Below are 20,617 nucleotides of genomic sequence, written 5' to 3'. Positions count from 1 at the left end.
GTGGTGAGAGGTGCAGGCAGCCTCTCTGCACACCACACGGGAGACGCCTTCACCCCAAGGGGCTGTTTTGGTTCAGCAGCTCCTGTGGCTCAAAGAAGTTAATCACTGATGTCCCAAGATTAATCTGTAACCCGACAGCAGACAAGATAGTTCAGTCCTTGGTGGGGGCAGCACTGGGGTGTGGAGACGCCACACTCACAGGCTGCTGGGCAGAGCGGGAGCTCCGGGGCCACAGTGGCCCTGCAAGACTCTGGGTTCCAAAATAGGGGACAGGCAGGTGTGGGGACTGCCCTTCCACTCTGCATATGCCCATCGACCTTAGAAACCAGCCACCTTGGGACAGAGAGATAGCACAGGGGGTTGGGCACTTGTCCTCCATGCATTTGATTGGGCTCACTCCCTGGGCATGCCATAGGGTCTCCTGAGTCCATCTAGGAGAGATCCCTGAGCCGAAAAATAGCCCCCACCCCCTAAAAACAGTGACCAGCGAGGTGGCAGTGAAGCTCCTTAGGAAAGTCCAGGTCAGGGGCTGGAGTACAGCAGGAAGGGCATTTGTCTTGCACTCTACCAACCTGGGTTCGATTCCCAGCATCCCATATGGTCCCCCAAGCACCGCCAGGAGTAATTCCTGAGTGCAGAGCCAGGAGTAGCTCCTGAGCTGCGGGGTGTGACCATCCCCCCCAAAAAAAGACGGAAAGTGCAGTTCAACAAAGTCCATTTAAAAGGGCTTCTGTCCAGGCTCACTGGCTGAACAGTGCAGGGGCTGAGGGCGAGGGGACTCTGGGGTGCGTGAGTACCCCACATGTGGATTGCTCCTCCAGCACAGTGCTGCTCCTCAGGCTCTGCCTTCACCCACATGGGGCCATCACCCACAACCTTACTGCCCCTTCCTGTCATTCTGAGCACCTAGGGGACACAACCCGTGAATGCACATTTCTGCTCCGGACATGGCTTTTATATCCTATAAGACCCTTCCTGCCACCTGGGACGCATCGGCTGGAGGCTGCATTTTCCTGTTTTTTTTTTTTTTTCAGTCTCTGGTTTCCAGCTGGGGCAGTACGCATGCTTCAACTGGGCCTTTCTGTCTTGGAATCCTGGCAGTACTTCCTCCAGGGCCCTGACTGGAGTCAGACCCTGAGTTGAGGCCTGGCTTTAAAATCGGGCTCCAGGGCCAGAGACATAGTGCAGGGGTGAAGGCATTTGTCTTGCACGTGGTCAACCCTAGTTCCAAACCCTGGCATCCCGTATTATCCCCTGAGCCCCACCAGAGCCAGAAGAAAGCCTGCACAATGTGGGGTGTGGGCCCGTCCCCCAACATGAGGGTGCCAAGAAACTCCTCTGTGGATTGCTTGATCAGTGTGAGCTGCCTACCAGGAATGGTTCTAGTTGGATGGTGCAGGGTGCCCAAGGCTTGAGTTTTTACCAGGAACCCAATTCTTGTCATTTGACTTCCACCCAGCAGCCCCATCCCACCACTCCGGGCACTCCTAGGAAGTCTTTGCTCTCTCTGCTTTAGTTCACATACTCCTTCACCCAGCACGCTCTTTTGCCAAGACCAAGCTGAGATCATTTTTGCCCAGACCAGGCTAAGGCCTTATTTCCCCCAAGAGACTTCCCTGAGGAACCAGCCTGGACCTTATTTCTTTATGTCTATTTTTTTTTCTTTTTGGGTCACACCCAGCAATGCTCAGGGATTTCTCCTGGTTTTGCACTCAAAACTTACTTCTGGCGGTGCTTAGAGGACCCTGTGGGATCTGGGGATTGAACCTGGGTCGGCCATATGCAGGGCAAATGCCCTACCTGCTGTGCTATCGCTCTGGGCCCCTACTGCAACACTTTCTGAGGCTTTCACCCAGGACTCTGGTAAAAGGCAACCCCAGAAAGGTGGATGACAATCTCTTGGGTCAGGCTTAGGAAACTGTTCTCACACCGTGCTTTGGATACCAGAGCTGGGCTGGCATGCCTTTCCTACTTGGTGCACGGACAAGGGGTTTATTTTATTTAAGTCACCTGTTACTGCCCACCATACAGCCTTCTCAGCCTGACAGGAGGGTGGCAGAAGAGGGAAGTGACATAGCATCTGCTTTGAGGGCATGAAGCCCAGAGTTGCATCCCCAGTGCTGAACCACCTGCTGAGTGCAGTTCCTACCACAGTGCTGTCTGCACCACCACCTGTGTGCATCTCTTCCTGTGTGACCCCTGCCACTCAGCGAGAGAGCACCAGCGAGTACTGCAGCTGAGTGTGCACAAAACCTGTTCTTCATTCAGTCATCATAAATTGACTTTTATTTATTTCCTGATAATTCTATGTGCCATTTTGTTGTCTTGTTGGTGCAAATAATAAGAAATAAATTTGTTTATATGCCTGCCAAGTGTTGGGGGGTGCTGGGGGATGGGAGAGAGCATGGGAACATTGGTGGATGGAGGGGGCCATGGGTGGTAGGAATAGTATTAGGACACTGCATGCCTCCAACACTCTATTCTGAAGAGCTTTGTAAATCACGGCGGCATCTTCATAAAAATTAAAAGAAAGAAAGAAACAACCAGATCTTCATAATAAGCAATGAAAAAGCAAGAAGGAAAGTTGGAGGAGGCAACTTTTCTTCCATCTGCTGTTGTTGTGCGCTTCTGGGAGTGGATATATTTGCAGCAGAGGAAAGACCCATTTCTCTGTAGCAGGAGTGGCCTGGAGCATGCTCATCGCCTTCACTGGCTTATGAAAAGGGGCAGCTCTCTTTGAAGGACCCCCCCACCATCTCCCACTCAGTGATGGCTCAGTTAGTGAGGTGCAGGCTGGCTCCTGGCCCCCCTCCTGCTGTCAAGAGCACCCTTGAAGAGCAAAGGACTTGGAACTTGAACCACCATCTGGAGCGGCTCTACTGCCGTGTTCCTCTCACGCAGAAAATTCTGGTGTCTTGGCTGGCCTCACACCTGGAGAATTCCTTTATCCAAGAAGATAATTACATCTTCTATGGGGCAGAAAACCCCTTGGTCAGTTAGAGAGGAATTTAGAGGTAGTTTCTGAAGAACTGGGTGTTTCTCTTATCTAAATTGAAAAGAGAAACTTTTTTCAATAGGATCCAAGAGATTTCTTTCATATGGTAATTCAGACATACTCCGGCTGATAAGTTCTGGACTTGGCTAGGGTTCATAGCAGAGCTGTGTTCTTCTGAGGCCCAGGGATGCTTCTTTTGATCTTATTTCCTTTCAGCACTGACATTAGGGTAATTGTGGCCTCTGACTAGCAAAGGGCCTCCAATGCCCAGTAAAGCCCCAAAAGTGCATCAAATGGGAGGGTTGGGGGGAGACTCTCATTTCATGGGGGAACTAGAAATAGCAGCCCTTTCCTAGGGAAGAGAAGGCCCATCACATGTCCTCCAAGTCAGAGGGCTTAAGCATCTAGATCCTTCCTTTGACCACTGGGAAGGGCACCCCAGGAGTGGCAGGGTCACCTCTTGATGTACAAAACGAATAAACCGTGTTGCTCACCAGCAAAGTAGGGTGTGAGGATGCTTTGGGCTAAGTGGGTGACTATCCATTTAGTGGACCAGGTGAAAAGAGGCTGGGCCAGTCCTGAAGCTACATCATGGCTGGGACCTCCAAACCTGAGGTTTGGAATGGATTTACGTTTGGGGGTTGTCAAGTCCCATGTGGCGCCTCCACTTTCAGATTGGTAAGCTGCATTTTCTACTCCACATGGCCAGGACTGGTTTCTCATGAGGAGATGAGACTGGAACCAGGGCGGGGACTGGGATCAAGGGCGCAGTGACAAGGCTCTTCCCGAACTCCTGGCCCTGTGCTCTCTCCCCAACAGCTACATCATGGCCAGGACCTCCAAATCTGAGTGCGTTTCAATTGAGGGCTCATGCCTTGTGCGTGAGTTCTGACTCCTAGAGGCAAGGAGCAGGTGGTCCTTTTGTGAAATTGTCCTACAGATTGGGCAACAGCAAACTTTTCATCAGATATTCACTCATGAATGTCAACAAGACCCAACACAAACATCTTTTTTATTATTATTATTATTATTATTTTATTAGTGAAACACCATGAGGTACAGTTGTAGATTTACAATTTTTTGTGCTTGGGTTTTGATTATACAATGATCAGATACCCTTCCCTCCACCAGTGCCCATTTTCCACCACCATGGATAATATCCTCCCCACCCCCATCCCCCCATCCCTCCCTGCCTCTGTGGCAGGGCAATCCCCTGCCAACACAAACATCTTAAAGCTCCTGAGAACTTTTCATTTGTGGGTGAGTATGGAAAGACATACTGAAAGGGTGAAAACTCTAACTCCTAAGGGCACATTCGGGAGTCCAGACCGGGCAGCTGGACTGGGAGGGCCTAAGTCTCTCCTGTGTGATCTAGAGCAAGTTGCTTAACCTCTCTGGGTCTTCTGGCTGGCTCAGAGCTCCTTAGGGGCAAATGTTTCATGATCATAAATACTGATAGATTCTATTTATGATAGAATTACGTAATTCCATTTGAGAATTAAGCACAGGTACATTCGCAATGTGAGTTAGAATTTTCCTGTTCCAAATTATTTTCTTTGAGAAATTTGAGAACTAAGCACCAGGTATATTTGCTATGTGAGTTAGAATTTTCCTGTTCCAAACAGTTTTCTTTGCTCTAGGTGTTTAGAACAAAGCCTGGAGGTCTAGAGGAGGTCTTTCCAAGCATGACTCTGAGCCTTTGGGTTGGGTAGGTCAATCAGACTTTATCATCATAAAAACTTACATTTACACAGTAAAAATATCTCCCTGTCAACTGGGGATGTGGCTCAGAGCTAGAACACAAGCTTCGCATATGTGAGCCTTTGGGTTCCACTCCCAGCACTGGAAAGAAAGAGATTCCACACGCTGACAGAAATCTTGTTGATGTAGTTTCCAACGCCACTCAGTTGTAGCCTCAGAAGTTGACAGAGGCAGGAAGGCAAATTGGTTCCATTGTGCCACCTCTCTGAAAAATAGTAGGGAGACCCCAAGAAAGAAAGAAAGAAAGAAAGAAAGAAAGAAAGAGAGAGAGATGAAGGAAGGAAGGAAGGAAGGAAGGAAGGAAGGAAGGAAGGAGAAATTATACTATTAGAGGAAACTATTTCAGAACATGAAAATACTACTTAAAAGACAATTGGCAGGGCTGACGCAATAGCACAGTGGGTAGGGCGTTTGCCTTGCATGCGGCCGACCCGGGTTCAATTCCCAGCATCCCATATGATCCCCTGGGCACTGCCAGGGGTAATTCCTGAGTGCAGAGCCAGGAGCAACCCCTGTGCATTGCAGGGTGTGACCCAAAAAGAAAAAAAAAGACAATTGGCACCCTTCTGTGAACTGCAGAATCACATTCGAACCTATTATTGTGATTATGGATCAACCTATTAGTGTGTTGACCCGGTAAATCAGGTGATTGTATGAAGATGCTACAGATGCAAGGGAATATGATTCTACCATTGAAAAAAGATGAAATCATAGTCTTTGGGATAAAATGGATAGAAACCAAGGTCCTGATACTGAATGAAATAAAGAAGGAAATAAAAGAATTATTAGATGGTGTCACTCACTCGCAGCATATAAATAAGGCTGGCAAACTGGCACCAGACAACAAAACGGACTCAGAAAACCATGGTGATGTCCTTGAGGAGAGAGGGAGGGGAGGTGGGAGGACTAGGCAGAGGACCTTTGTGGTGTGTGTGAAGGGCTCTGGAACTTGGTGAGGCAGAGGCAACAGCTACTCACATAGAGGGGGGAGAAGTGAAGCCGGGGAAATTTCATCATGTTGTAAACTGATTACAAATCCATAAAAAAGAACTGATGCATGGACTCATCTGGTCCAACTTCTTCCACCGATGGGAGTGGAGACCCAGAGTTGAGGAAAGAAGCACCCCGGGACTCCCTGAGCTGAAGCTGGCTGCCATCTTGCTCACTCTGATGCCTGTGTACTCTCTACCTTTGACAGCAGATGGGAAAGATAAAGGATTAGGAAAAAACATGCCATTATCTTCAGAGCAACTTTAATCCATCTAAGAGACTCAGAGATGTTTGTCTACGTTTAGCTCAATGTCCATCAAAACCCTGCAAGTACAGCTGTGGACATTCAATTTGCACTTGCTGAAGCCACCTCACTGAGCAACTCTGAAATAGCTTATAAAGGACGGTCAAGGCTGAGTGCACGCGGAGGTTTCCATGTGCTCAACTCAGCAGATTCAGGTGGGACCCCTACGGAGCCTGGACTCTGAACTGGCACTGACATTCTCTCCGCTCACTGACCATCTCACACAATGAATTCATCTGTGTAATTGTGCTTAGCTGTCCCAAGATTAACTCCATGTTTGCATGAAGATCAAAATGCTTACTTTAAAAAGTTGGGTGTTCTTCAACCTCTGTGTTATCTGGGGAGGTATTCATGCTTGGAATTTCTGGAATTTGCTTTTTCAATCTCTCGTAGAGACTGAGAAGGTGAGGGCAAGAGAAGGGGTGGGGTATCTTACCTTTTATTGTTCTTTTTTGGGGGTTCCTTCACCCAACAACAATTGGCAACCATTCCTCACTGATTTGATTTTCTTTCGTCCAAGGCAACCCAAAACATTGGGACTTAAGGTGGGTAATAACCGTCTTCCTTGACCCACCTCTAAATCCTACATACATTAGAACAAGGCCTGGAATTTGGCCTTAATAACAATTTCACTATTTGGTTATCAGCAAAGAGAACTCATAGGTATCCATTCAGATAGTTTTTATTTATACATAACTTTCTGCTGGTTATTGTTTCTACCCACTGGGTTGAAAAGTATTTGCTTTGGGGTTGTTGGAAGGCTGCTGCAAAGCTGAATAAGGAGGGTGTGTGTGTGTATGTGTGTGTGCGCGCGCGTGTGTGTGTATTGATGTGGGGTGAGGGTGTGGGGGGTGTGTGGGTATGTGAGTGTGGGTGTGTGGGTGTGCTGTGTAGGCGTGTGTGTGTGTTGGGTGTGTGTATGTGTTGGTGTACGGTGTGTAGGGATTGTGTGTTTGTAGGGGTGGGGTGTGTCTGGTGCAGAGTGGGGGAATGGGAAGAAGGGGTGGTTCCAAATTCAATTTCATAGGATTTCCTTCCTGCTACCTCACCTCTTTGGCACAGTATTGCAGGTTCTGGGAAGATTATTTATTGGAAGGCACATTGTAGCTGTGTTCCCAATCAGATCAGAGGGAGAAAGTGAGATATGAGAGCCGGGTGGAAGTTTCCTCTTAATCATTACCACTGCGGACATCCATGAAAACCCAAGTAATGTAGCATCTGTCCAGGCACCTCCCATGAGGGGCCAGGAGGCCGGGCCCCAGCGTTCTCCACCCAACACGGGGGCTGAAAACAGAGCAGAGAGGTACAACCCAGGGCTTGGGTGCATCTTCCATGTCTCACTCACATAGGTTTGTGGTGGAGGGGTCAAAACTGCTCTGGCTTTTTTCAAAACAAAGACAAGAAAGGAGGCCCCCGGGAGGTGCCCTGGAACGTGGTAGCCTTGAGAACAAAGAGGTCCTTGCCCCAAAATAGGAAGTTCACTATTTACTTATGCAATCATGCTATAAAAGGGCTTTGTAAATTGAACTGCAGCCTCCTGAGCTTTGGACTGACCCCTGGGTTTGTCTCAAAAGGTTCCTTCTAGAGGATGGAATGACCTGAGCTCTCAGGAGGAGCCTGGGCTCAAACACCAACCTATGCCAAGCAGGTCCCTTCTTTCTGTGGAAGTTCATAGGCCAAGTTTTCTCCCTGACCCCAGCCAGGCCACAGCTGACAGCAGTGAAAAGAGAGACACAGGAGGTCCCTAACATTTAAAGGGCCTTAATAAGAGGGGCCAGAGAAATAGTGCAGGGGTGCATGCTTGCCTTGCACGCTGCTGACCCCTGGTCCAACTCCCAGCAACCATGGTTCTCCAAGGACCATCAAGAGCAACGAAGGACAGAGCTTCTGAATACTATTAGATGTGTCCCCCTCAAAAAAGGAGGGGTACAAAGAGAACCCTGTGCAGACAGACCCCTTCATTCAGCAGTGAGGAAGTGTCCAAATTGGGCCAATGTGGGACGTGAGGGTGATCCGGTGGTGACATCTGTCACTGCATTGACTGGGCAGATCTGACTGGCTAGGTGGCTGTCTCCTTCCTCCCTCGCTGCTCTGTGTCCATCTGTCCCTCCAGAAGCTGCATACTCAGTGGAAGAGGATGGCCTGCCCCCAGTAGAGTTGGATTGTTCTTCAGCGTAGTTGTGTTCCTGGCTCAAATCCCCCAAACAAGTTCTCAAAGCAGGCCAACCTGTCACGCCAGAAGCAGATGGTGACTTGGGTTTTGAGCAAATGTCAGATGGAGAGAAAACATTAGACAGAGACTTGGGGACCTGATCCTTAGGCCTGCCCTTCTTTGGGGCCTCAGTTTTCTCATCTGTGTAGTGGGTGAATTCAGTGTGTTGACTGCTCCTTCAGCTGGTCCTCTTCTGTGCCTGTCCTCAGCATGGGTATCATATCTTTTGCATATCATTCTAGGGAATGTGCTTGTTCCCAATCACAGTTAGCATCAGAGTTTATGGTCTTACAGTCCCCTCACAGTTTCGCAGCTAAATGATGACGATATCAGGAACGTTGCCTAGAAACACCAGAGTCTTGCTTGCTCCAGGATAGGATTTTTGGAGTCTTAAGAGGAATAGAAAAGGGCTGAGGTAGAAACAGCTGTCCTTGAGTTTATAAGCAGCTGGGCATGTGCCTGCAGAGATGGAGGGAGACTGACCCAGGGCCAAGAAACCCCAATGGCCCAGTCCCCCAGTGTCGGGGACCATCAGCAGTTTGGGGGCCACAGGCAAATAATGAAAAACAAATAAAAATCTCATGAGAAAATTGCTTTCAATGACCTTCGAATTTTTTTTTGTTTTTGTTTTGGGGCCATACCTGGCAGTGCTCAGGGATCACTCCTGCCAGGATCAGGGAACCATATGAGATACCAGGAGTCAAACCCTGGCCATCCACACGCAAGCAAATGACTTACCCACTGTACTCTCTCTCCAGCCCCATTATCTTGGGATTTTTCTGACTCCCTTAAAGGGCCTATTGCTAGGTGAGTACAAGTCACTACTTCTCAGACTTTGGCTCATCTACCTCCCTACCCCATTTTTTAGGAAGCTCAGAGCAAATAGGGCTGAAGCCCAGTTTCACCAGTCTACGATTCACTGATATTCCTTGTTTTTATTGCATTTATTTTTTAATCAACTATTAATGGCAAGTGTTAGTAAATTTTAACATTTAGAGTTAGTAAAAATCGAAGTGGGGCCATTCCTGGGCTACTCCCCCAACCATGCAGGGTCCAAGGATGCGGTACCAGAGACCGATAGGACCACCTCAGCCTTGCATGGCTAAACCAGGAAGGCCTGGGTGGGGGCCAGGGAAATATGTGCCATGTAGGGCTGGAGATTCAACCTGGGTCCTGAGAAGGCAAAGAATGAAGCCTGGCCCTGTGCTCACTCCCTGGTTCCATAAGGGAACTGAAGTTTATGTTTCAACATGTGTTTTTAAGCTTTTAAAACTGAGTTGATTTCTATGAAACTGTCAAGTAATGGATGCTGCACAGATCAGATAAGCTAAGGCAGATGACTCCTGGAGTCTGGGGTGTACTGGTGGGTGCCATCCCCCAAGATGAACTGGTACTGCTCAGATGAGGGTACTGGATATGATAATAGTGTTTGGAGGCCTTTCAGAAATTCTAGGGTCCTGATACCTAGGGTTAATTCAGCTTGAGGTCTCTATTTTTCTAATTTGCTTGTTCATTTTGTTTTGGAGACATACCTGGTAGTACTTAGAACTTACTCCTGGATATGCACTCAGGGATAACTTCTGGCAGGTATGGGGAATACCATACCTTCTGCCAGAGATCAAACCCAGGTTGGCTATGTGCAAGGCAAGTGCCTTATCCACCACACTATTGCTCTGACCCCCTCTCTATATTTTTTCCTTTTTTAAAAAATAAATAACTACTTTATAATCACTATTTGTTATAAAGAGCCGGAGCAATAGCACAGCGGTAGGGTGTTTGCCTTGCATGCAGCCAACATGGCCAACCCAAGTTCGATTCCTCCACCCCTCTCAGAGAGCCCGGCAAGCTACTGAGAGTATCTCGCCCGCACGGCAAAGCCTGGCAAGCTACCCGTGACCTATTCGATATGCCACAGTAACAGAAGTCTCACAATGGAGACGTTACTGGGCCCACTTGAGCAAATCGATGAACAACGGGAGGGCAGTGACAGTGATTTGTTATAATCACTATTGCATAAAGCTTAAGAATACAGGAAGATGTATAGAGGAGGAGAAAATACAGAAAAGTAAATAGCATGGAATGGAAACTACCTATTGTCATAGTGCTCAGAAAAAATACTTCAGTGTTTTTCCTTCCATGCATCACCATGATTGCCATCAGAATGCAAATATTTTGGGCCAGAGAAAGAGTTCAAACAACTGGAGTGCATGCTTTGCATGTGGTAGGCCCCAAGTTTGATCCTTTGGCACCACAAGCACCCAGAGCATCTTTGAGCGGAACCCTGGTGGCTCCCAGCCTTTGAGGGCCCAAGCAGCACTTGCATGACCAGGCTCAAACCCTGGACAACTTCAGGCCCACACAGACAGGTTGAAGGGGACCCCGGGCTCCCAAGCACTGATTAGGAGTCCCCCAGGCTCCCATAGAATGTTTGCATTTATTTGTGTGGTCTGTTTTAGCTCTTTAACATCATTACATAATATCATGGCCTCACATCACTTCCCAGCTTTATACACATGACAGTAAATGGCACTTGGATAGTTAGTGTAGAGAAGCCTGATTCCACCATTCCCCAACCCTTGGAAATCTGGAGAGTTTTCAAGTTTGTCCATTAAAATGTGATGTTTCTCTTTGTGCTTGTTGCTTTGTCTGCATTTTGGGATGGTTTCCTTATGGTAACTTCAGAAGCGGCCTTCCTAGTTACAAAGATGTGTATCTGTGTGTGTTTGTGTGTGTATGTGTGTGTGAGTGTATGTGCGTGTACCTTCCAAACATGCTCAGGAGACTACACCCATGATTCTCAGTCAACAGGGTGAGCTACTCAATGGAAAGCTCAAGGATGTGATGCCATTGGTGCCCACAGTGCCAGGGGTCCTTGGGCCACCCCACTGGTACCAGGGTCCTCCAGAGCTGTACCCCATGATTCTGGATAACACTGTGGCCCCAGAAATCAACCCAAGTTAGTACTGTCCTGACCCTTTTACTACCTCCTGGCCTCTTTGAAAGATGTTTTAAGGCTTTGGGGATCCATATTTTCAGACTTTTTTTTTTTTTCCCGGAGGCTGACCTGGAGGTACTCAGATAGGAGGCCAGGTAAAGGGATCCCATCTGTTTATGTAATGCCAGGTTGTGTAGTTACTAGAAAGAGTTTAGCCACTGTCACTGTGGCCAGCGTGTCCAGTGCCACCTTCACTTGCTTGCTGCAGATAAGACAGTTCCCTGGACGTTGAGACCAAGTGCTTGTCATCTGCAAGCTGCAGAGGGCTCAAGCTGTAGCTCCAGACACACATTAACTTCACTTTGTTTCATGGAAAGGGACCTACAAATGTTCTCTGGAAACTGATGCAAGGGAGGAATGTGACAGGTGCTCTCCTCTGTGCTCACAGAGAGCCGAGCCCTTTGCTCTGAGCCTGGCATCTCCCAGACTGCTTTTCCCAAAGAGCACAGAACACAGCCAGGCAGAACCCAGCACACACTCCTCACAGTTCTGTACAATCCTGTACTTTGGAAATGGCTGTGGTAAAGATTTGTTTGACACTGTTTGTTTTGGAGCCACACCCAGCAGTGCTCAGGGCTTACTCCTTGTTCTGTGCTCAGAATTACTCCTGGCAGTGCTTGGGGGCCATATGTGGTGAGAGAGATTTAACCTCTATGCATGAGAAATACAGAAACTGTCTTGCCATGGAGGGATAATGACTGGATAACGTACTTCTTCACGGAGGTTCCTGACTTTGCTGTCTGGGACAGCAGGCGGATGACATTCTCTCCTCTCCCATTCTCAGGCTGGAAGAAACTGGCCTCAGGGCGTCAATGGGAACATGTACAGGTGCAGGATCTTGGCTCACGAACCCAGAACTACTACTGGGGTCAGAACCGACCTTTTTACAGGGTCCCAGGGCCCTATGTGAATGAGGTGGGGGTGAGATGCAGAGCAGACATTCCATAATGAATCTGCCCCACGCTCACACACTCTAATACTAGGTCAACTCACACATACTTACACACACTTACATACACACTCTTATTCTCACATATACTCACACATAGTCATACATACACAGACACAATACACACGCTTATATACACACACATTCACACACACGGTCATCGTATACAGACACATAATACACACACTTATACACTCTCAGGTTCACACAAACACACTCACACTCACTCATACTCACATACTCAGATACACTTACACACATTCACTTACATGTGGTCAATAGTCTCTCTCATACATCCATCACACATTCATACTCACTCTCACAGACTCATACTTTCTCACGTACACTTTCAATACTCATATCAACTATACTCTTACACACATGCACACACATTCACAGACTCATACACACACTCGTGCACTCTTATTCAATCACATTTGCATACTCATTCATATGTATTCACACACATATACACATTCTTACACACACATACACATGCTCATATATGCTCACACATGTGCACTCATACTTACACACATTCACACAATCACCCTCTTTCTCTCTCTCTCTTTTACACACACACACACATACACACACACACACACACACACACACTGTTCTGCTTGTCTGGGAAGCAGAACGACAATCTCTTCTCTACATGGTGACACACACCTCGGGGCACTCTTGTAACCAAGTCTTTTCTCTCTGTGCTCAAAGCATAAATTGCTTTTTGATCAGTTTTTCTAGCCAAAGTCTTGCTGGAGACAGTGACATGGGCCATCAAGCAGTGGAGAGATCTGCAAGGCCCCTGCTGCAGTGCTTTAAACCAGGGCCAGCACAGGTCAAGCAAGGCAAGTGCTTACCTCCTATACAATAGCCCTGGCTCCATCATTATACTTTTACTAGTTTATAACTAGTGTCCTCCCCCTAAATGTTCCAATTTAGGAAAGATAGTACAGTGGTTAAGGAGCTTGTCTTGCAAGCAAGCAACCCTGATTTAGTCCCTAACACCACCATACTATGTACTGATCCCTGAGTACCACCAGAAACAGCCTCTGAGCACAGAGACAGGGGTAAACCCTGAGCACCCCAGATGTGGTCCTCAAACAAACAACAAAAATAAAGACAAATGTTCTACAGTGAAGATTCAGTACTTTTTAAATAATGTTCTTTGGAAAATTAAACTATGGTGATGCCAATATTAAAATCTTTTAAACACTTTGGTGCAAGGATGTGAAAACAAACTTGGTGTGCTTACCTGTCTCTGGGGGACTGGAAATCTGGTTGCTGGGTTATTTTTTGTTTGTTTCACTTTCCCTTCTGGCCACAGCAGAAGGAGTAAAGGGGCCTATGAGTGCCCTGGCACCCGGGCTGCTCTCTCTGGAAAGGAAATATGCCCCCCACTTTGGGAACCTGCGCTGTATGGGGTCACCAGAGATCAAACTTGGGACTTTACATATGCAAGATATGTACCCCTGACTGAGCTACCTCATGGGCCCTTACCTATGCAGGATTAACTCTCCCAATGTCAAGACTGTATGCACCCCATGCCACTAAACTCAGGATCAGAGTTCGATGTTCCCCAAGTGATTTCAATTGGGTAGCCAGGTTTGACAACTAGTGTTCTCCTTAAACTAACCTTAAACTCAGGCGTGGCCTGAAAAATAGCTTCTTTTTTTGTAAAAGCCTCAGTCTAAAGGATATAGTGTTCTCTGTCTCCATCTGCTGGTCACTGTGTTACACTGTCATACAGGCGCTACTTTTATATTTCTAAGAAACTGCCACAAGAGTTGAAATTGATCAGCAATGTAAGTAGTTGCATGGTGCATTCTTGTGAATAATTTTATGGGCTGGAAATTAGAAATATATTGTGATCTAGGATCTTGGCTTGGCAAATAAAAAACAGTCAATGAATACTGATATTACTATAAAAATTTGTCAAATAAGAGAAACTCCATCTTTGGAGTAGCAGTGATCTATTAGGAATGAACAGTTTTAGTTCATTTAAGAATTAAACTTGGGTTGGAGCGATAGCACAGCGGTAGGGCATTTGCCTTGCATGCAGCCAGCCCGGCCGAGCCGGGTTCGATTCCTCCGCCCCTCTTGGAGAGCCTGGCAAACTGCCGAGAGTATCTCGCCTGCATGGCAAAGCCTGGCAAGCTACCAGTGATGTATTCAACGCTCCAAACACAGTAATGACGAGTCTCACAATGGAGACATTACTGGGTCCGCTCGAGCAAATCGATGAACAATGGGAGGACAGTGATAGTGCTACAAGAATTAAAGTTGGCAGGCACTTCTCTCTCTCTCTCTCTCTCTCTCTCTCTCTCTCTCTCTCTCTCTCTCTCTCCTATTGGGCATTATGGTTTACAATACAGATACTGAGAGTATCTGTATGCAGCCTAACTATAGGAAAAGCGTTTTAGGGGTGAATATGGTTTCATGAGTTTTAACACATGCATATATTTTTTACAACCATCATCACAATTAGGATTCCAAATTGCTTCCCTAGCCTAAAAAATCCCTCCTGATTCCCTGTGATCAAACCCTCTGATACCCAGTCTCTGAAAACCAATAATTCATTTTCTATTTCTATGGTTTAACCTTCTCCATAGTATCACATAATGGAATCAGAACTTGAAACCTTTCCTGATTTCTTTCACCTGCATACTTTCCTTCCTTCTGCTAGTTTTAGTTTATTTTTCTTCTTACTGTTTTTTGTATCTGAGACTTAATTTATTGATTTGGAAAACTTCTTCTTTCCGAAGATAAGCACCATTTTACATTTCCCTGGATGCTCGGCTTTAATGGCTTCTATATATTTTAAAATATCTAATTTTCACTTTTGCTCAATTTAAAATTTTATAGCTTTTAATTTCCTAATATTTGGGGGAATGTTTCAGCCATCAATACTGATCAGATTCTATTTGATCAAAGATGATTTTGTATTCTTTACATTTTACTGAAGGGCCAGAGAGAGAATACAGTGGGTAGGAAAGCTTGCCTGGCATGTAGCCAATTGGGGTTCAGTCTCCAGCTCTACTTATGATCCTCTGAGCACGAATAGAAGTGACATCTGAGCACAGAGGTAGGAGTATCCCCTGAACACAACAGAGTGTGGCTCAAGAATTAAAAGGAAAAAACTGCAACCATTTGAGCCTGAGAGTTTATGGGTTTAAGGCACTTGCCTTGCACTTGGCTGACTCCAGTTTGGTCCCTGGCACCAAGTACTGTCCCCTGAACACCACTGGGAGTGATCTCTGAGCACAGTAGGGTGTGATCCCAATCCTCACCCCCCAAATCCATTGAGATTGTTTTATGATCCAGAATAAGAAAGGAGTGAGTGTTCATGTCTCCAGTCACAGCTGCCAACTTGCCATTTCTCCTTGCAGTTCTGTCAGTTTTCATTTCACATATTCTTAAAGTCTTAGATGGCACTTAACTATCTAGGATTCTTATCTTTTTTGTGACTTATCATTATCCAGTGTTTTTCATCCCTGGTAATCTTTTTCTACTTTGTCTGATTTAACATAGTTTTCTTTTGATTAGTATTTGCATTATATAGTTTCCCTTTATTCTTAACACATACCACTGATTTCTAATGCTTTTAAAAAATAAACAATATATATTTGGGTCTTGATTTTGACCATCTCTGGGGTTGGATCTCAGGGTGGGACAGAACTAGGAAAGGAATTTCTACTCCCCTGTTAAGTGTATAGCTTCTTCCCCCTCCCTCCACTTAATTTAAACACCATGGTTTACAAAGTCGTTTGTGATGATCTGTTGTGATGATCCAACACCAAGCCCACATCCGTGGTTACCGTTGCTCCGCCATTACCTCCATTTTCTCAACCACCCCTCAAGCCTGTTAAGTGTGTATGACTTCTTACATTTGCTGTCCTTTCTCTGGTTCATGGGGCAGGAGGCAGGGCTGCTTCTACAGGTGCTGGGCAGTGTGTGTCATTCCCTGACTCTCCAAGATGGACCAGGTTTCTGAGGCATTGGAGCTTATGCCTCACCTACAACGCAGTTGGGGAATCCCACTCTGTAATCATGAAAGTTCATGGTATATAGATAGAATTTCTTCCTAGTGTACTGAAAACTCAAGGAGAACAAAGTTATCTGACGTTTATGGAGTACAGGGAGCTGTTCTCAGAAATTTCCATGGATTAAGTAGCTTAATCCCTGGAGTATCACTATGAAGCCGGCATGGTTACTCGCATAGTCCAGTGAGGGCATGCAAAAGGTAAGTCCCATGCAGGCAGACAGCAGCAGGGCCAGGATCTAACCCAGGCTCTCAAGCTTAGCGCTGTATTAACCAAGGGAAAGAGCTCAGTGAGCCAGAGCAACCAGTGCTCACTCAGTTCTTGTGTGAGGAAGCTGGGGAGGTTTTGCTCAGTCTGTGTCACATGCAAGTGTCAGAACTGAGAAAGTCTGCTCCTGGTGCTCTCTGGGAGGCCCCTGTCTGTGCTGGAGGATTCTGTGACTGCCTCAGAACACCCACTTCAACAATGGCACCAAGGAATAGCTTCCAAACATGTGCCTTTCTCAAGATCCAGGAGCGGGCAGGACTGAGCAGGTTACCTATGGTCACAGGAAAGGTTCAGAGGAGAGGGCAAGTGGCATGCATGAGGCTGTTGGTTGAATGCAGTGTCTGTCAAGCTTTCTGCACCTATCCTGCACATAGGGCCACAGACTGGCAGGTCTAGTTAGGGAGGCAGTCCAGTGCTTGTTAATCTCTCTAGCTCTGAAAACACTGGTGGGCAGACTGGAGGTTGAAGACCACTGGTTTAATGAATAAAGGCTGACATCTATGCTGGGTAGACCTCCCCCCCCAATCATACACATAATTTCCTTTTTTTTTGGGGGGGGAGGCACACTCAGCATTGTTCAGGGTTTACTCCCATCTCTGTGCTCGGGGGCCACTCAGGGAGAATGGGATTTGGGGGACCATGTATTGGTGCTGCGGATTGAACCTGGGTTGGCTGCGTGCAAGACAAGTGCCCTATCTACCATACAATCCTCTGGTTCCTTTTATATTCTTCCAAATGTCAAAAAGAAAATCGAGATTCTGGCATTCTGTCAGAGCTGTGAATGAGCCAAGCTTCCAGCTGCTTCTGATCAGTGGAAGTGCCAACTCTAGGTTGTCTAAAGAGCTTTCTTTCATGACGGCAGCACTACAGAGCCAGTGACACAAGATTCTGAGAAAAGACCCCACCTTAATGAGAGTCCAAACGAGTATGTGGGCAGAAGGGATGAGCACCATTCAGGACAGATGCCCACTGCATCCCTGTAGCCTCTATTGAAACTTCCTCAAGGGTGTACCCCTGGCCTTTCTTATAAACGAACTTTAACATCTGTTAGCCAGAACCTGAAACCCTGTAAGAATATAAAATGATGTGATATATAAAAATATATATAGTAGAAGACTATATATATATATAGTCTTCTGCCCCCGCGCCTTGCTGTCCTCGCCGGGGCCCCTAAGAGGGGAGTGGGTTGAGTTTCCCTCCCCGCCCTGACCAGGGCTCTGGCAGCCGAAGACCTCCAGAACCAGCCACCACCATGCTGAGACCACTCTCCACACACATAAAGGTACTGGCAAAGGAACAAAGGTATGTGGGTCCCGGGTCTGAGATCTCCAAGCCTGCTCGGATTGGGCCTGAGCATCCTCCAGCCAGATCCTCCAAATTCCAGTAGGCAGGAGTCACACCCACCAACTGGCCCCCTGGCGCCGTGTAATCCCATCAACGGCCAAGACCCAGAGACTATAAAACCCAGCTCCTGGAAGCGACATCTTATTATCTCATTCTTACTTTGGACACACTGGCAGGCTACCGAATGTAACCTTCCCACAGGGCAGAGTCTGGCAAACTCCCCGTGGCATACCCAATATGCCAAATACCAGTAACAATGATGGCTCTCATTCTCCTAACCCTGAAAGAGCCTTGAATATGGCACTTAAAAAAAAAATCTCAGGGCTAGGATGAAGGAGACGTTACTGGAGCCTGCTCGAATAATTGACGAACAACAGGATGGTCGTGATCGTGATAGTAGAAGATTAATATCCATGGCCAGGGATAGGAGGGGTTAGGACTGGTGAATGGTTGGAACTAAGCACAAGTGTGTGGGGGGCTGAGGATAGGTAAGATAGAGAAGAGACCACTATGACAGTAAGTGCTGGGAATGATCACACTGGACAAGATATGAAAGTTAAAAGTAGGTAAAGGTATATTCTTGGTAGCCTTGCAGTATCAATATTACAAACAACAATGCAACTGTTGAGAGAGGGAGAGAGAGAAAAGGAGAGAGAGAGAGAGAGAGAGAGAGAAAGAGAGAGAGAGAGAGAGAGACCTCTGCCACAGAGGCAGGCAGACGACGGAGAGTGGGGGTGATGGGAGGGAACCTGATGCTGCAAAATGTACACTGGTGGGGAATTGGGTGTTGGAAAACTGTATGACTAAAATCCAATCATGAATAGCTTTGTAAGGGTTTATCTCATAGTGATTCAATAAAAGTTTTAAAAAATAAAAAACTACAAAAAGAAAAAAAGAATATATAGTGAAATATTTTATTCAAGAGTAAGAATCATCAAACAAAAACATCAAAAGTCATTTCACGTTTTATTAAGAAACCAAGCAATGAAAGCTCAAAGACACAGAGATATTAGCTATAGATGCCATGTTTTTTTAAAAAAATTAATTTTCATTAGTGAAACACCATGAGGTACAGTTGTAGACTTACAAATTTTTGTGCTTGAGTTTCAATTATACAATGATCAAATACCCATCCCTCCACCAGTGCCCATTTTCCACCACCATGGATCCCAGTATCCCCCCACCCCCATCCCCCCCATCCCACCCTGCCTCTGTGGCAGGGCATTCCCTTTTGTTTTCTCTCTCCTTTTGGGTATTGTGGTCTGCAAAAGAGGCATTGCGTGAGATGCCATGTTTTAACTTTTATGACAAAGTGAACTAGTGACCACTAAGAACATGTTTCCTCTAGAAAGATTGCATTCATCTGGGGAACATAAAGTAACAAAATAGGAGACTAACACCCAAGAATAGCCGAGACATGTACCAGGAGGTTTACTCCATGGCTTGGAGGCCAGCCACACATGCTGGGAGAAAAGGCAGTTCAGATAGAGAAGGGAGCACCAAATAAAGGGTGTTGGGAGGATCCTCCCAGGATGGGAGATACATGCTGAAAGTAGACTATAGACCGAACATAGTTGCCACTCAATGCCTCTTTTGCAAACCACAGTACCCAAAAGGAGAGAGATAACAAAAGAGAATGCCCTGCCACAGAGGCAAAGTGGGATGCGGAGGATGGGGGATGGGAGGGATACCTAGATCAGTGGTGTTGGAGAATGGGCACTGGTGAGGGATGGGTTCTCAATCACTGTATAACTGAAACCCAAGCACAAAAATTTGTAAGTCTACAACTGTATCTCATGGTGTTTCACTAATAAAAATTTAAAAAATAAAAAGAAAAAGAACATGTTCCCTCAAGGGAAGGAAGTTCCAGGGTTTCTCATTGGGTCCCTTCAAGTTCATTGGGATTCACAGGGTTCCTGCAAGTTCATCTCAGTCCTCAGGTCCCCTGAAAACATTTTTGGTTTAACTATTTCTGAAGAAAAGCAAACTTAAGGAATATTCTGTACTAGAAGTTTTTTTTTTTTTTTGTGCCCGTTGTCTCATTTTTGGGAAACTGATCCTTGGCCAATGAGAAACCATGTCCATTTCACTGTTTCCCAGCTTCTGCTAGGTAGTACATGCTGAGCAACCAACATCAGAGGGAAAAAATACAACTTAAGGGCAAAAAGAAGAAAAACCAAGCATGAGCCCTTAAACATGATTTCAAACTAAACAATAACAGTGAAACATCTCACCCAAACTCATTCTAGTTAGAGAAGGTCCTCTAGGCCAAAAGGCTTTTGGAAACAGTGATACAATAAACAACCCATGTTGGTGTAGGCTGATTGACAGAAGCAAGAATTAAGTTGGTCTGGCAAATTTCTGCTACCAAAACATCACCAAAGTTCTAAATGAAGATCTAGAGCACTGTCACAGTAAACCATCATTTGTGTTCACCTGTTGTTCATTCTCCATCCAGCTTATTCCACAGAACCCCTCTGGCTTCTTAGGGCACACACAGGTCCCGAGCCCAGAGAGGACACCTGTCATCCTGAGGCCGACTCACACACACACACATTAGCACTGGAACTGAGCCAGGCTGTGAGCTGACGGTGCATGTTGGACCTTCACTTAAGTGAAGAACTGGGGGCGGGCAGAGGAGGCAGCCCTCACACACAGTCTAGCCCTAGCCAGGACTATCATCAATTTCATAATGAAAAAAAAAATGATATAATTTCAGCACCTGTGATAACTTCTGATTTATCCCACTTCAAA

At 46.3% G+C, this 20,617-nt stretch overlaps 1 protein-coding gene across 1 annotated transcript in view; it reads right to left on the bottom strand.

Annotated features, from left to right (window-relative positions):
• The window catches only part of HEATR6 (HEAT repeat containing 6), an 86,801-nt gene that overhangs the window by 27,319 nt on the left and 38,865 nt on the right, over window positions 1-20,617 (bottom strand). The window lies entirely within an intron of this gene.

Source organism: Sorex fumeus, unplaced genomic scaffold (genome assembly GCF_029834395.1).
Source record: "Sorex fumeus unplaced genomic scaffold, SorFum_2.1 ptg000063l, whole genome shotgun sequence".
NCBI classification, from domain to species: domain Eukaryota; kingdom Metazoa; phylum Chordata; class Mammalia; order Eulipotyphla; family Soricidae; genus Sorex; species Sorex fumeus.
The sequence above is the reverse complement of the archived record's forward strand: the minus strand, read 5'-3'. Positions and strand labels throughout refer to the sequence as shown.